The sequence below is a fragment of the Pleurodeles waltl genome, chromosome 7 (genome assembly GCF_031143425.1).
Source record: "Pleurodeles waltl isolate 20211129_DDA chromosome 7, aPleWal1.hap1.20221129, whole genome shotgun sequence".
NCBI classification, from domain to species: Eukaryota; Metazoa; Chordata; class Amphibia; order Caudata; family Salamandridae; genus Pleurodeles; species Pleurodeles waltl.
Window position 1 is genome coordinate 1,351,791,477 of NC_090446.1, and position 15,108 is coordinate 1,351,806,584.

At 43.6% G+C, this 15,108-nt stretch overlaps 1 protein-coding gene across 1 annotated transcript in view; it reads right to left on the bottom strand.

Moving 5' to 3' along the window:
• The window catches only part of LOC138246300 (galactoside alpha-(1,2)-fucosyltransferase 2-like), a 220,250-nt gene that overhangs the window by 119,751 nt on the left and 85,391 nt on the right, over positions 1 to 15,108 (bottom strand). The gene's annotated exons all lie outside the window — the stretch shown is intronic.

Genomic DNA, 15,108 nt, shown 5'->3' on the forward strand with positions numbered 1-15,108 from the left:
CGCAGAATGTGCTGACAGGGGAGAAACGGAGAGAGAAAAATAAAATTGGCTATGAGCACCTGAAAACTAGATTTAATACTTATAATGAGGGTCAGGCCAAGGTTAAAAACTAGTAGGAGTATTCAGGGAATAATGTCTCCTACACTCCTAAAAGAAGGGAAGGAGGGAAGAGTCTTCACTCCTTCCCTTCTTTTAGGAGTATAGGAGACATTATTCCCTGAATACTCCTACTCCTACTAGTTTTTAACATTGGCCTGACCCTCATTATAAGTATTAAATCTAGTTATCAGGTGCTCATAGGCAATTTTATTTTTCTCTCTCCTTTTCTCCTCTGTCAGCACATTCTGCGGATCTAAGTTGATCTGTAGAACCATCTTCCGGTTGAAGAGCCACTACCTGAGTGTGGTGGCCCGTCAGACATTGCAGTGCCGGTCTGGCGAGGAGTTAGCCCGATGATGATGCCTAGCATCCTATTGTGATGCTTGAGGGCACTCCTACAATACCGATTTTACAGTCTTACTTTCTCGCCCTCTTTAATTCTTCTTTTGGAACAGTGTACACATTTATTATAGGTTCACTGTAACAGAGACCAACAGCAGGAGCCATGGAGGTCCAGCTAGTATTGGGTTGCTGCAGGGAAAGATCTCCAAAAGCATGTTCTGTTCCTTTTGTTCAGACAGGCGAGATCAGTGACCCATGAGTCACTTATGGGGGCCATGGCGTCAGGCAAGAAGTTCCTATCTTCCTTTAGGTTCACACAGCAGGGCAGTCCTTATTCCAATTTTCTAGAGGTCTAGGAGTTTTCTATGTGGTGTACTAGGGGTGCCACAATCATGCCCATTACCAGCCTGCCTGTGAGTGGAGAAAACTCCTGACCACTCCCGAATCAATGGCGTAAAGCTTCCTAGGTGACCCTATGCACTTCTGCAGCACTTCCCATATGTCTTACTGTAAGCTATTCCACAGTACCCCTCTTGTCCTAAAAACCAACATGGCAGACCCCTTCTTCCCCGGTCAGAGCTCCCCGTGCCCTCCGAAAGGTGTGGCTAAGGAAATGGGCAAACGCTCCAATGTGGTCACTTCAAATGCGTTCTGGGACAGGTTTTCCACCCACTGGGTATGGAGCCAGGCTCTCTAGCAAGACAAAAGGGGAGTAGCCATATATGTGATCTACATCTGCCAGTGACAGACTAGCCATATTTTGAAGGTTATGACATGGTGGACAAGAACCCCCAGGTCATCCTGCTCAACTCATCCACATTTCACCACAAGGGAGCCATCAGCATTCAGGTGACACTAGCAGAAATGTTCAATTGGCTTACGTAGGAAAATGACTGCTTTCTAAAAGTGTAATTTCTAAAATATTATAAAATCTAACTTGACCATTAAGTTGGATTTTAATTCCTATTAAAATGTGTCCTTTAATAATTTTTCTAACAGCTCCGAAACTGAAGTCAAGCACAATAGGTTCTTATATCGAATCCCAGTGTTTTCCTATCGGAGAGCCAGCCTTGCCACAGTAAAAAATGACTTTAAATATATTTCACTGCCAGGACATGTAAAACAGTTAATATAAATGTCCTACTTTTAAATGTCATGCACCCTGACCTATGGGCCCATCGTAGGGGTAACTATAAGTATTAAAAAGGAAGGTTTAGACCTGGCAAAAAGGTTAATTTTGCCAGATCGAAACAGCAGTTTAAAAGTGCATACCTAGGCTGCAGGGGCAGGCCTGTAGACATGTTTTATAGCGCTGCTTTAATGGTGACACATTTGTGCTGCAACCCACTAGTAGCATTTAGTTTATAGGCCGTGGGGACATGTAATACCATATGCAAGCCTTAAAAGCAAATTAAATGTACCAGTTAGGAATATGTCATTTTTATCATTGTTTGAAGAAAAAGTAGAACCACTTTACCACTGGCTACAAGGAGTAAAGTGTGTAGAGTCCTACAGCAACCCAAAACAGGTTCGCCAATAGAAGACAAAAATCTGAGGGAATATTACGCACAAGATTGTTATTTCGAAGAGCACACTTCACAATTGGGGGTATCTTGGCACTGAAAAACGTATGTTTATTCTTACACATCTCAGTGTTACTCAGTTTATCGACTTTAGAATGATGAAAGACTGAGTGAAGCTGTTGAGATATGAACAGAGATTTCTTCTCACACTCATGTACAGTTACATGCATTCATGCACACACACATGTGCACATTCACATGCATACACTCATATGCACACACTCAAGTGCACACTCCCCTGCACACATGCTTTCTTGTGGGCACACTCACACATGCCCATACACACACTCATGAGCATCAAAAGGCTTTCATGCCAATACACACATGTGCACTCAAGCACATACACATACTCCTGCACGCACACATACTCACATCCACACACACGCAAACACTTATGTGTCTACAAACACAATCAACATTCAGTTCTTTTATTTGCTTGTAGTGCTTATACTTTTTCTGTGGCAGCAGGACTGAAGGGCCCAGCATTGTCCCCAGACACCACCGGGCAGTCCCTTTGTTCCACTGCTTGAAAGCAGCAGGATACTTAGAGATGTAGACACTTAACTGCATGTTTGACCCGGGGCTGCAAGAAGAGCGTAGCAGGATGGAAGCCTTGGCTAAGGATTCCTTACGTCCTGCTCAGACAGGAGACTGACTCATTCTATCTGTCTAATGGATGCTGTTTTGGTGTGAGGAGGCGGAAACTCCATCACACGCACACAAGCCTTGCCTGAGACTCGGACCATTGCTGGTTGTGATGCAATGAGGTGAGTGGTGACACTGTGACAGCACAGCACTGATTTCAGATAACACCGTTGCCCTGCCCTGTCACAGCAACATACTCGGCGAACAGAAGAACAGTCACTCTGCACATAACTATCAAGATTTGAGTGAAATACATGACACAGCTGTGGGGTCTTACTGTGCAGTACGCTCTCTAACACCGTCTAGGGTCCAGTGAGGATTGTTTACTTAACCTTAAGCTCAACCCTGGATAGCTGTGGCAGCGAGCAGTAAGGCTTGACAAAGCAACTTAGTGTAAAGCATTTGACAGCACTGAACAATGAAATAAGAAAGTCAAACAACACAAAATAAATCAGATACCAATTTATAAAAATATAGAACAGATGTTTATAAACTTTTAGAGACCTTGATGAACAAAATCCTCCGGATGGATCAGGAGCTACAGATTTGAGAAGATATTATCACTTTTAAATGCAACTGCAAACAAGCATTAGTCAACAAAAAGTTTGTAAACTTTTGAAAAGTTTGAAACAGTTGGTTTGACTACTCTGGCCTGGGTTGGGTGACACATTGCAACTTGAGCAAGGTCTAAGGGGTCAGAGTGGGCACTCTGGACAGTTATCTGGGCCAGAGTATTTTTAAGGCAAGTTCCAAACTTTATAAGATGACTGCCCAGATATAAATGGAGTGGTCCTGATGCCGAGGATACAGGCAAAAGATGCTCTAAGCATGCCCCAGTTATGATGCGTCGGTGGGGTTGTCTTTGTGGTTGCTCCTCAGTCCACAAGTGAAGTGGGGCAGCTTTGACCACAGAGATTGGGGTCCCTCGAATTCCTCTATGTTTCAGTAGCAGGCTAGTCAATGCTGGGCTATTGGTCTCCTTGAACCGTGGGTAGGGTGAAATTCTGAGGTGGGGGCTAGTGTCTCTTGGGTGCAATGATTCCAGACTTGTATAGCACTCCCAGGTCGAGCAGACTTGGGTGCAACTTTTGGCTATCTAGGATTTTTTCTTTTGGGTGCCCAGAGCCTGGTAGTGGCAAAACTTCTGCGATGGCTACCAACTTGTCGGTTTGGACTTCTTCTGCTCTTAGCCTAGATCTGGTTCCAGGGGCCCAGCCAACTGATCCTTGGAGTCACTGCTTTGATCTGGGGCTGGGAATCAGCTTTTCCCAGAGCCAGAAGCCACAGGCACAGTCAAACTTCACTAACCCAAAGTGCCGCAGCTGCAGACCTCCCAATGGTGCAGCCTCTCTCTGCACATCAAAGGGCAGCTTGTCAGTCCTTCTGTGGTCTACTCTCCAAATCCAGTCTGATCTGAGGTGCAGGGTGCCAGGGGTGCCATATGTATCCTAAGAAAAAACCTCAAGTGACCATGTGGTCCCTAGCTAATGGGCTACATTGTCCCCTCCTTCTTAGTGATGTGTTTACTGCGATGTGTGACACCTGGCTATACCAGATTGCAATATTCTTGCCCCTTTTTAAGATGGCACAACCCTTTTTCAGTTGCCAGGAGCATGGTAGCCCACCCTAGAGGAGTGGCTACCAGAGAACTACATGTCCATTGAAAACTGGTTTGAGACAGGATTTCCCTCTCTGGCTTTGTCTCCATGTTGTCTACAGAAACAAAAGGCTTCCCGCTCAGGGGTGTTATCACTACTTCCCTCACAAAGGCAGCTTCCAATTCAAAGCTATCCTTTTGGGCTAACATCCTGAGTGACGATCTAGGAAGAGGAGGAAACACCTAATTCTGGAGGAACTGCCTTTGTTTCTGAGCCTAGGAGTAGTTCACATATCTACCGAGGTGGGCAGACAGCTGTCTGTGAGCCAGGACCTTTGTGAGGCCGCTGGGCTACCTGGGGTTTAGAGTGGCATCTTTCTAAAAGTTTCTAAACATTAATTTTGACGTTAAATTTGACCTGGGCATAAGGTCGGGTATAATGCCAAGATTAATTTAATACCTTACATGACCCAGTTAGATAGTCCCATTCAAGAGTTAGCCAGGCTGAGGTTCCAACCGGTAACCCTGTTAGCCAATAGGGCTACCAATTTATCCACAGCAAAGCAACAATTTGGAAGTGTTGCTGTTAAGAAATATGAAAAATATATATCCTACTTAACAATAAACAGCTCACTGCCATAGGCTTCTGTAGACCTTCCTAAAGGGAGATGTTCATATATTGTTAAGAGAAAGGGTGGCTTTACCATTGGATTGAATGGCAAAGTTGAGCTGACAGTGTAAACACTGACCTTCCTGTCTGCAGTGGCAGACTGGGAGCCATTTTGCACTTTGTCACACACAGGGTGGAACAAACAGTGCTGCAGACCTGAGTGGACACTCTGACCTACATGCCCTGGGTACCATATGCTAGGGACGTATAAGTGTTGGACCTGACCCTCTTTGCAGGGTCATTCCCAACCTTTTTGCCTCCTTCTTCCTAATTATTCTGACCATTTTTTGTTGGCTTTAGGACTCTAGGCACTTTACCACTGCTAACCAGTGCTGAAGTGCATATGCTCTCTGTGTAAATTGTATTGGTAACGGGCTTTTCCATGATTGGCATATTTGGTTTACTAGTAAGTCCCTAGCAGAGTGCATTAGAGGTATCTAGGGCCTGTAAATCAAATGCTACTAGTGGGCCTACAGGACTCATTATTCTACCCACATGAGTAGCTCTGTAAACATGGCTCAGACCTGCCACTTCAATTCGACCTGGCAAGTGTACCCACTTGCCAGGCCCAAAGCTTCCCTTTGTATACATGTAAGGCACCCCTAAGGTAGGCCCTAGGTAGCCCCAGGGGCAGGGTGCAGTGTTAAAAGTGGGACATATACTGATATGTTTTACATTTCCTAACAGTGAAATACTGCAAATTCAGTTTTCACTGCTGCAAGGCCTATCGCTCTCATAGGTTAACATGGGGGCTGCCTTTAAATATCCTTAAAGTGCAGTTTCCCTTTGAGAGCAGATAGAGGCCTGGAGTTTGGGGTCTCTGAGCTCACATATTAAAAATATATCTTTTAGAAAAGTTGCTTTTTAAATTGTATGTTTGAAAATGCCACTTTTAGAAAGTGGGCATTTTCTTGCTTAAACCATTCTGTGACTCTGCTTGCTTGAGTATTTCCAGTCTGGGTCAGTTTGGCTGTTTGTGAATCCCCTCTAGACAGTGACACAAAGGGAGTTGGAGTGTAGCCTGCATATCCTGATAAGCCATCTGGGATAGGGTGGAAGGAGCAGTGGTCACTTGCACCTGAATGGGCTGTGCCTGCCCTCACACAATGCAGTCTCCAACCCCCGGTGTGTGTCTGGGGGCTGGCCTAGGCAAGGCAGGATCCTGTAAACAACATAGACTTTTCTTTGAAGTTGTGCAAATTCAAAGGCAGAAAAAGGTATAAGTATTGGACCCAAAACCACAGACTTTATATTTCTTCAACATCACTTCTGAATTAAAGAGCGAACCTCTGCCAATGAGATGAGCTGAGGAGAAGTGCTGCCCCTGCCTATAAATGTGCTTTGTTGGGCTATCCTGCAGCGGCTGCCTCTGCCTATGAAGGGGAAGAAAGACTGGACTTTGTGATTTATTCCTGCTTGTGATGAATCTCAAAGGGCTTCAACTGAGATGGCTCGTGGTTTGAAGTCTCAGGGCCATCAAAGACTTCCCCTGCCAGTACCTGGACTCTGTGCTGAGACTCCTGCCCTGCCAAGTGGTGCCCCATCCAGTCCATGAACCCTTGAAAGGTGAAGTTGGCAGAACAAGGACTGAAATCCATGCACAGAACACAGTGAGGGAAAACTTTCAATGCACCACCTGCAACGTGGCTGAAAAACGACTCGCCAACCGATTTGCGGCTCGAATCGGCACTCCACCTACATTGCGGCTGGAAGATTGAAGACTCGCCATTGGAGAAACAACAAAACACCTGCTTGCGGCTGCTGATTTAGCAAACCCATCGCATCGCGGTTTTCTAACACTGTGCAACCGGATTTCTCATGCATCGTTGCTGGGCGTCAAAGTCACCGTGAGCCTGCGAGGATCCGAGGTGCCCTGTCCGGAAATCAATGCATCGCTCTCTTGGAGGGGAGGAAAACGATGCATCGCCTACCCGGCTGGAGAAGAAATGATGCACGCCCTCACTTCTGAGTAAGGAATCAACGCATTTCTGACGCATGCTCACCCGTGCAGCTTTGTTTTTGACGCAACCCAGATGCTTTGTATAAAATCAACGTTTCCATTGTTTTTTATCGAGTAAGACTCTTACGGGGTCATTATCATTATGAACCTGGTGGTCCTGCCCCGCTATGCCAGCGGTGGCGATCAGACCACCAACACCGTGGCGGTGCAGTACCGCCAAATTATGACCACTGCAGTGAACTGGCTGCACCACACCCCCCGCAAACATGTACACATACTACCCCAACCTCCCGCATACACGCACACATACTCCCACTCCCCCCAAACTCGCACACATACTCCGCCAACCCTTGCATACACGCATTCACACAAGCACACAAACACTTGCACACACACGCACACAAACACACACAACGCCCCCCACCTCCATCCATTCACACACACACCCATTCAGGCACACAACACTCAACACCTCCCCTCCCCTGTCAGTTGATCACCTTACCTGGCGGTTGCGGTGGTCATCCAGGAGGGAACGGGGTCCATGACGCTTGCTCTGCCTTCGGCGCCCCGCCAACACAATACCGCCACGCCATCTACAATGTTATAATACAGCGGGCGTTGTTGTGGTGATGTGGCGGTGGTGCAGGAGCAGGGTCCACTAGCCCGCCGACCGCCAGTTTGGCTGCTGCAGGCTTCCCCGCCAAACAGTGGCAGAGAGCAGCCATAATATGGCTGTCTGAAGACCGCCAACACTGCGATCATATGGCGGGCGTGACTTCGGCGGTCTATTAAAAAGACTCCTGAAGTCATAATGAGGGCCTTACTCTTTTGAAAATTCATATCTTGACTTGTGTACGTTGGATGTTTGTCGTTTTGGCCCTGTTTGATTTAGTTCAATATTATCTATCTTTCTAAACTGGCATGGTGTTCATTTTGTAGTGTTTTCACTGTATTACTGTGTGTTGGCACAAATAATTTACACATTGCCTTTGAGATAAGCCTTACTGCTTGTACCAAGCTACCAAGGGGGTGAGCAAGGGTTTTCTAAGTCTGTATCTCCATTGCCCTGGCTAGAGTGAAGGTCCCTGCTTGGAAAGAGTGCAATCTGACTGCCAACCAGAGACCCTATTTCTAACAACAAGTATGTCAGTCCTTGCCGATTGTGTATAGCCAGTTTGTATAGGGTTAGAACACTGGCACTGAAGTCTGGTTCACAGGCCTCAGTGTACTCTAAGAGTCAAGAAAAATACAACATCAGACCAAAAAAGTAGAAATGAACTTGCAAAAAGAGGCATTTCCTTACATACTCAGGACATCTTTCCCGACTGACAGTAAATATTGGAAGGGAATAATTCTTATGCAAGACCATTTTTACTCACAAGCAGATGGTTAAAATGAGAATCTTGCAAAACATTATATCAAATGCCAGTATTTTCATGTGGATGACCTTTCTAAAGTGAATAAAACCTGTCTTTACTTACAGTTTTATGCGAGGAAAATATTGTGCAGTTTTGCTACCCTGTCCTTATTCCAAAGTGCTGAAACAGTTTTATTATATGCTAGGTGTTTAGTAGAAGCCTTACAACAGATGGAGGAGTCAGGAGCACAGCTTTTCAGGCACAATTAAGTGGAGGGTTATTATAACAGAATATTCTGTATATGAGATCCATGATGTGTCTTCATTTCGGTGCAGTGGGATTTGGGTCTAAGAGTTGAACATGGCCTATTTTATAAGCCATAATAAATTGGTCAGCCGGGAAGCTACATATGGCTTCAAAACGTGCTTCTCTGTAGTGTGCTGCTTCAGTATTGTCAGGTAGGTTTTCATCATTTTGCTTCACTCCTTCATGTTTGCTTTTTATAGCAGTTTCAGCTCAACCATAAACTACCTACTATGGTGGTTTTGTGTTGGAATTTACCCACAGGACAGAATCCATCTGCTAACCTTCTTTGAGGTTTAAGTGAAAGCTAAAGCTGTGTATATCATATTGTAGGGCACATTTCAAGTCATGGTGCTAGTAATAGATGGAACTGTCCTGTTGTGACTGTGAGAACTGATGAATTACCTCAAGAGTGGAGAGTCTCTTTCACTAACAGTGTTTATCCTAGGTGTATACTGCCTTTTTTTATAATATTAACTACTTCTCAGCAATGAACAGTATTCTGACTTACCAACCGATATTATGAGTGCTACAATCACGTGGTACCAAACAAAGGCAGTCAAACGTAAGCAATATGGCAGACTTAGTGGGGGACTAGCAGACTACTTTTCATTAGATCTAAAGACGGCCACAGAGGAGCTACCGCAAAAGGACTTGGACTTCCAAGTAGTAAAACTTAATAATTGGGCCTCAAAGGATAGACCGCCATTGCTGCTGGTTAATTCATACATTCATCTTAGTTCTCTTCGTAAGAGGGACGCAATAAAAAGGTTACTGCCAATCATTACAAATTACCATCAAATCCACCCAGATTGGGATATCATTTTGACTGGTGACTTTAACTCAAATTTAAGTAAGACCCAAGAGGATAATGAAATACTAAATGTTGGCAATTTATGCTGGAATGTTGTGACACAGACACTGAGGCCCTAATTATGACCCTGGCAGTCTACTGACCTCCTGGGCCACAGTGGCGGTTTCACCGCCAACAGGCTAGCGGTGAAGTCCACCAAATTATGAGTGTGACGGGTTGCCCTCTGCCAACCCGCCACATCCCCACTTGTACCACCAGGGCAGTTGGACCCGCTGGCCCTGAGATGAGCATCTCCGACCCGGTGGTCCACAGAAGACTGCTGGTGGTATTATGAGCCCCTTTCCACAGCGGTGGCACCGTCATGAAAATCCTGGCAGAAAGGCTACCGATGACAAGGGATTTCTTCCCTGTCACCCTAAGATGACTCCCCTCCCCCCAGCAAGCACAGTTTCCCCCACCCTCACACAAGGTACTGCACCCTCACACCCCACCAGGAGCAGCACCCCCCTTCCTGCATACCTGCATATGCACACAGACACCTACACGCACGGTGCATACATTCACCAACACAGACATACACACATTCACTCACATGCCTCCATACATACATTCACTCACATGCATCCATACACACATTCACTTCAGCACTCATACTTGCATTCACCACAACGTACCCACATGCATACACCACAACACCCTACTCTCATTCACCACACCATACACACATGCATACACACACGCATGCATACTTACATTCATACATGCATTCAACCACGCATACACACATTCAGCAGGACCCGTAATAGGGTGGACGGAAGAGCACCAGCACTGGTGTTCTTCTGGCACCTGTGGCTTTGGCGGTCTTTGAAAAAGACCGCCAAAGTCATAATGAGGGCCTGAATGTTAAATGGTGTGACTAGCAGGGAGAGTAGTTAATAACTTCTCTGGAATATCTAAGATAAATGGAAGATTTTCAGGTGACTCTCCTCCAAGCTACACATATTATGGCCCTAAATCGTGGACCATCATTGATTTTACGCTAGTCACTCTACATTTGATCCCGCTGGAACGGCAATTCGAAATAAAATACAGTACACTAAATGATCACTAGTGACAAACACTTACCTTACGGTCCTCTCCACCTGTTCACTCTCAAGCTCCCGCACAGACGGGTCTCATAGAAACAACAAATCTAAAGAGTCTACATTGGTCATCAGATACAATAGCAGCATTAGCATTATCTCATAGACAGATTATGCAGGAAAGCCTAAACATTAATTTCAATATGCCTGGGAAAACTTCTGAAAGAAATTGTTCGATCTTTATTCCACCCTAACAACATCTCGGCCTCTCCAACATGCTAGTCAAGCTGCCCTGGCCCGTCATTTGAAACTTTAGCAACTCTCTTAGGAAGGTCCAAAGGAAGCTGGCAAGACGTCTGAAGGCATGCCTAGATAATCTACACCTTCAGGAACAACTGAAGAATGCTAAAAAAGAATACAAATGGCAAATATGGAAGGAAAAAGCTGAAGGAAAGAGACTCTTTTGGTCAAAGATAACATATGCTGAAAAGAGAAAAATGCCAGGAAATTCTGGGAAGTCATCAATCACTTGAACATCCGAGGAAATCCAATTAAAAATTCAAACATTTCAGAGAATGACTGGCTGAATTATCTTAAAACAAGTTTTCTAACTAATCACCAAATTAGTGAAAACAGCATTCCAGCAATAGTTCAAGCAATAATCCTGGGAAAAAATACCCAATCCCCGGTGACCAATGAAGAGGCTGTTGATCTAACTCTGTCTTCTGACAGCATATATAAAGTCTTTCTGAAGGCCTGTCGCAAAGGGGCTCCCAGACCACACATCTTATCTCAAGCCATCTTCAAGGAAGAAGGAGTCTTTTGGTCCACAGTGCTAAATTCTCTGTATCAGGAAGTTATACTGGGAGCGGCAATTCCCAAGAGTTGGCGAGGTTCAATAATCAACCCAATTTACAAGGGCGGGGGCAGGGGTAGCCCACCCACCTACAGGTTAAATTACCTCCTTAATTCAGAGGCAGAAACTACGCCTCCTTGCTGAATTAATAGTCTGATAAACATAATATCATTCCCCCAATCAAACAGGCTTTAGAAAATGGGTGGGCACCACAGCGAATATATTAATAAGTACCTTCCTAGCTGAACAAAGTAGACGGCAACATAGAAGGTTATATCTTGGTTTTATTGATTTTAAGGCCGCTTTCGACCCAGTTAACAGACAGCTGCTCTGGTGTAAATAAAAGCAGAACCACTTTTGAATGCAGTAATCTCATTATATTCGGACACGTGGGTTTGAATAAAAATTGGAGATGACCCAAGGCTCTCGAGGAACATCTTGATATTTGCCAGTTTGAAACGAGGCTGTGTGCTTGACCTGCACCTCTTTAATTTATTTATGGCAGACCTCTCCCCGGCCCTGGACGCTGCAAATGTGCATCATCCCCACCTGGGAGTGATTCCGCTAACACAGATAGTATACAAAGATAAACTGGTCCTGTTCAGTTGTACCAAGGTAGGCCACCCAAGGATCTTTAACTAGTTTGGCCAGCCAATTATGTCAACTCTAAACAGCAAGAAATCAATGTGCTAAAATCCAAAATTATGCCAATTGGGTGTTGGCAGACCCCTTCTGCTGGAATGGCTTTGAATAATGTTTTGCTGGAATTAGTGCCATACTATAAATACTTGGGAGTATACCTGGTTGCTCGAGGCACCTTCGTTCAACAGAAACAATACAGAGAGCAAAAAGCCACTGCTTTAATTTACACCTTTTACCTCTTTATCTAATCAGCTAGTGGGACCCTCATTTCATCCGTTGTTGACAGTCATTTCTTCCAGGTTGCTCCCTACACTCACTTACGTCAGAGTGGCGATTTGCGGCTTGGAAGCAACACTTACAGACAAAATCCAGCTCAATGTCTACAGGCAAGGCAGCAAAAGCACAGGTGATACAGATTGAGTACAAAATTATTCACTCAGATGATAAGCTAAATAGTGCCCTCCGGTTAGCCTTGGAAACCGACCAGCAGTCAGCCTACAACAAATATCTACAGTTATCTATTAGGCAACTGCAGGAGCTGTGGGAAGCGGCACCTTTATATGATTCATGTAAAAGAGGTGCCAATAAGTCCGGCAAATATTTGTCTTTTATTCAAGATCAAACTTAATTCAGCAACCACCATATTTGCTACTAATGAAACCACAGCTAATAATAATGCATCTAGGCAATCTACCAACTACAGCAAACATTCCAGTATGGGGGAATCCAAGCGTGGTGCAATGCAGGCACTGTAGATGCCACAAGGAGGATCTCATCCACATATCCTGTGCATGCCCATGCCTGTATGACCTCCAGTGGAGGCTTCTGAAAGGAAAGTAGAGAAGCCGTAGTAGCTTGATTCAACCCACATGATTTGCAGTTAAACTGCAAGTTTGTTAGGCTTATGGCTCTAACGCTGTGGCAAACGTGGTGTAAGTGTTCCTAGGTCTCTGGAATGGTTAGCAAAACAGTGTAATATTTAATATTTTTGAAACAATAGTTGCTCTCCGTAATATTGTAAGCTATGAATGATATTGCACCTGCACTTTAGCCATCTGTACTAGGGATATGTTACTGATGTTGGGCGCAAAAGCATATTTTACACACTTTAGTCTGATTTAAAGTTTAGAGGTTTTAAAAAATGCAATGTTGTTGTATTGCTGATGTTGGGTAGATAGGCATACTTTAAGCACTTTAGCCTGAGTTAAAATCTAGAAGTTAAAAAAAATAAAAACGTTTATGTTGTTTTATCTTGTTTACATTTTGCAGGCTACTAGCTCCAAGTGGATGTTGTTGTAATCGGGACCGCAAGCATTTGATGCTGGATTACAAAGGATGGTTCTGTCTCACTTAATAAGGTTAAAGGGGTCAGCTTTAGTAAGGAAATTTGCAGCATAGAGCACTTTATGCATCCGTCCAAAGAAGTACTATAGTGGTTGGGAATGCAAACCTAGTACAAGTACTTTTTGAATTGAGTTAAAGTTTTAGGGTTTTAATAAACGTGATGCACTTTTGCCTTTCAGAGCCTAGGCAGTCTGCTGTCAGTTAACAAGCTCGTTTGCGGTGCACATTGCGTTCTAAAGCATTGGAGAGATGTTAATGTCAAGTTACCTCCATTTTACTTTTAAATATATTTATTTTGTAAAGGAATATCTCTTAATTGTAGTAAAATGTATTTAATGCATATGTAAGATGTATAATTGTTATGGTCTGAATAACTGAAACAATAAAATCAATCAGAGTGCTACAATATAGCTCATTTCAGGTAAGATTACACTAGTGGCCACTTATGCATGATTAACAGCTTGACATAACGGCACATGAGACTGACCTACCGCCAGTAATATCATTAAACAAGTTTATCAATATGAGATGCCTCTACTTGACCAATGATATAACATTCATAAGAGTGCTGTGGCACCAAGTTAATAACATCAGAGAATATGCCTCCTTAAGTGAGCACAATCTATTATTCAGCTACTATCTTTATAAAGTTTTGAATGATCCAATCATCCCATTTTCAAATATCACCTTTTTGGTTACCAAAAACTGCATTTTATTCCTATATATGCTTTCATTTTTGGTTTAGATACGTAATTTCCACAAACAGAAACTTGTAATTTCCAGTAACAACCCAATGTCTGGAAATTGCAATTTTCATTTTAAGTTAATAAGCGTTTGGTTCTACAATTGTCAGCCTGTCATTTTCATTATCTAGATACATGCACAAATACCTCATATAGACAAAAAGTGTGTGTGTGTGTTAGTCTAAGGCCTACTTCCACTATGAACAATTGAAAAAAACAAAACATTATCAAGGAACAAATTAAGCAAATAAATGGCCTAGCATAGTTGTTCCCAAGCTGTGGTCCTGGGAACCCTGGTGGTCCGCAAAGCCTCAGGTAGTCCTCAACTGCTCAGAAAATTAAATAATATTAACATATTAGGCCCTCAGCTTTCAGTAATGCCTCAGTGTGGGGGTCTCTGGATTCTAATAATGATTCAGTGTGGGTCCGCGGGTTTCAGTAATGATAAAGTGGGCATCCACAGAAGTCAAAAGGTTGGGAACCCCTGGCCTAGCAGAAGGCTGAAAATCAGTTGGTTGTTGGTATCATAACATGGATTCAAATGATATTAGTAGGGTGAGGTGAGGTTGCTAAGAATTTCCATGTGGAAATATTGACTTCAGAAATGTAGACTATTAAAATGTTGTTGGCAAAAATAGAGCTGACCAAACCTACACACAAAGTAATTTAACACATGTTCCGAATCCCATCTAAATTCTGTTCCCATTTTTTTTATCGCTAGGTCACAGGGCTGTTTTAATTTTAATTTTCACATGGATAGGGTCACGTTCTTAATGCTTGGACTAAGTTTATGTTGATGTTAAAGTAGACATTTTTTCTAGGGTACTCATTTTAAATTTCTATTTTTAAATACTTATGTTTCTAGTCTATATTTTCAAATGCTACCCCAATAATGTTCACATTCCTGTGGACTGTTGTCCTCTCTAGCCTGAAAAAGTAGACAGTAGCCTCCTGCAGCCACAAGTGACATTTTAATATGTGCTGGAAGTTCAGTAGGTTTTCAGAATTCTCTTCTGCCAAGACCAAGAAGTGGCATAATAGTGCTTTCTATGTAAAAATAAGTGAACATC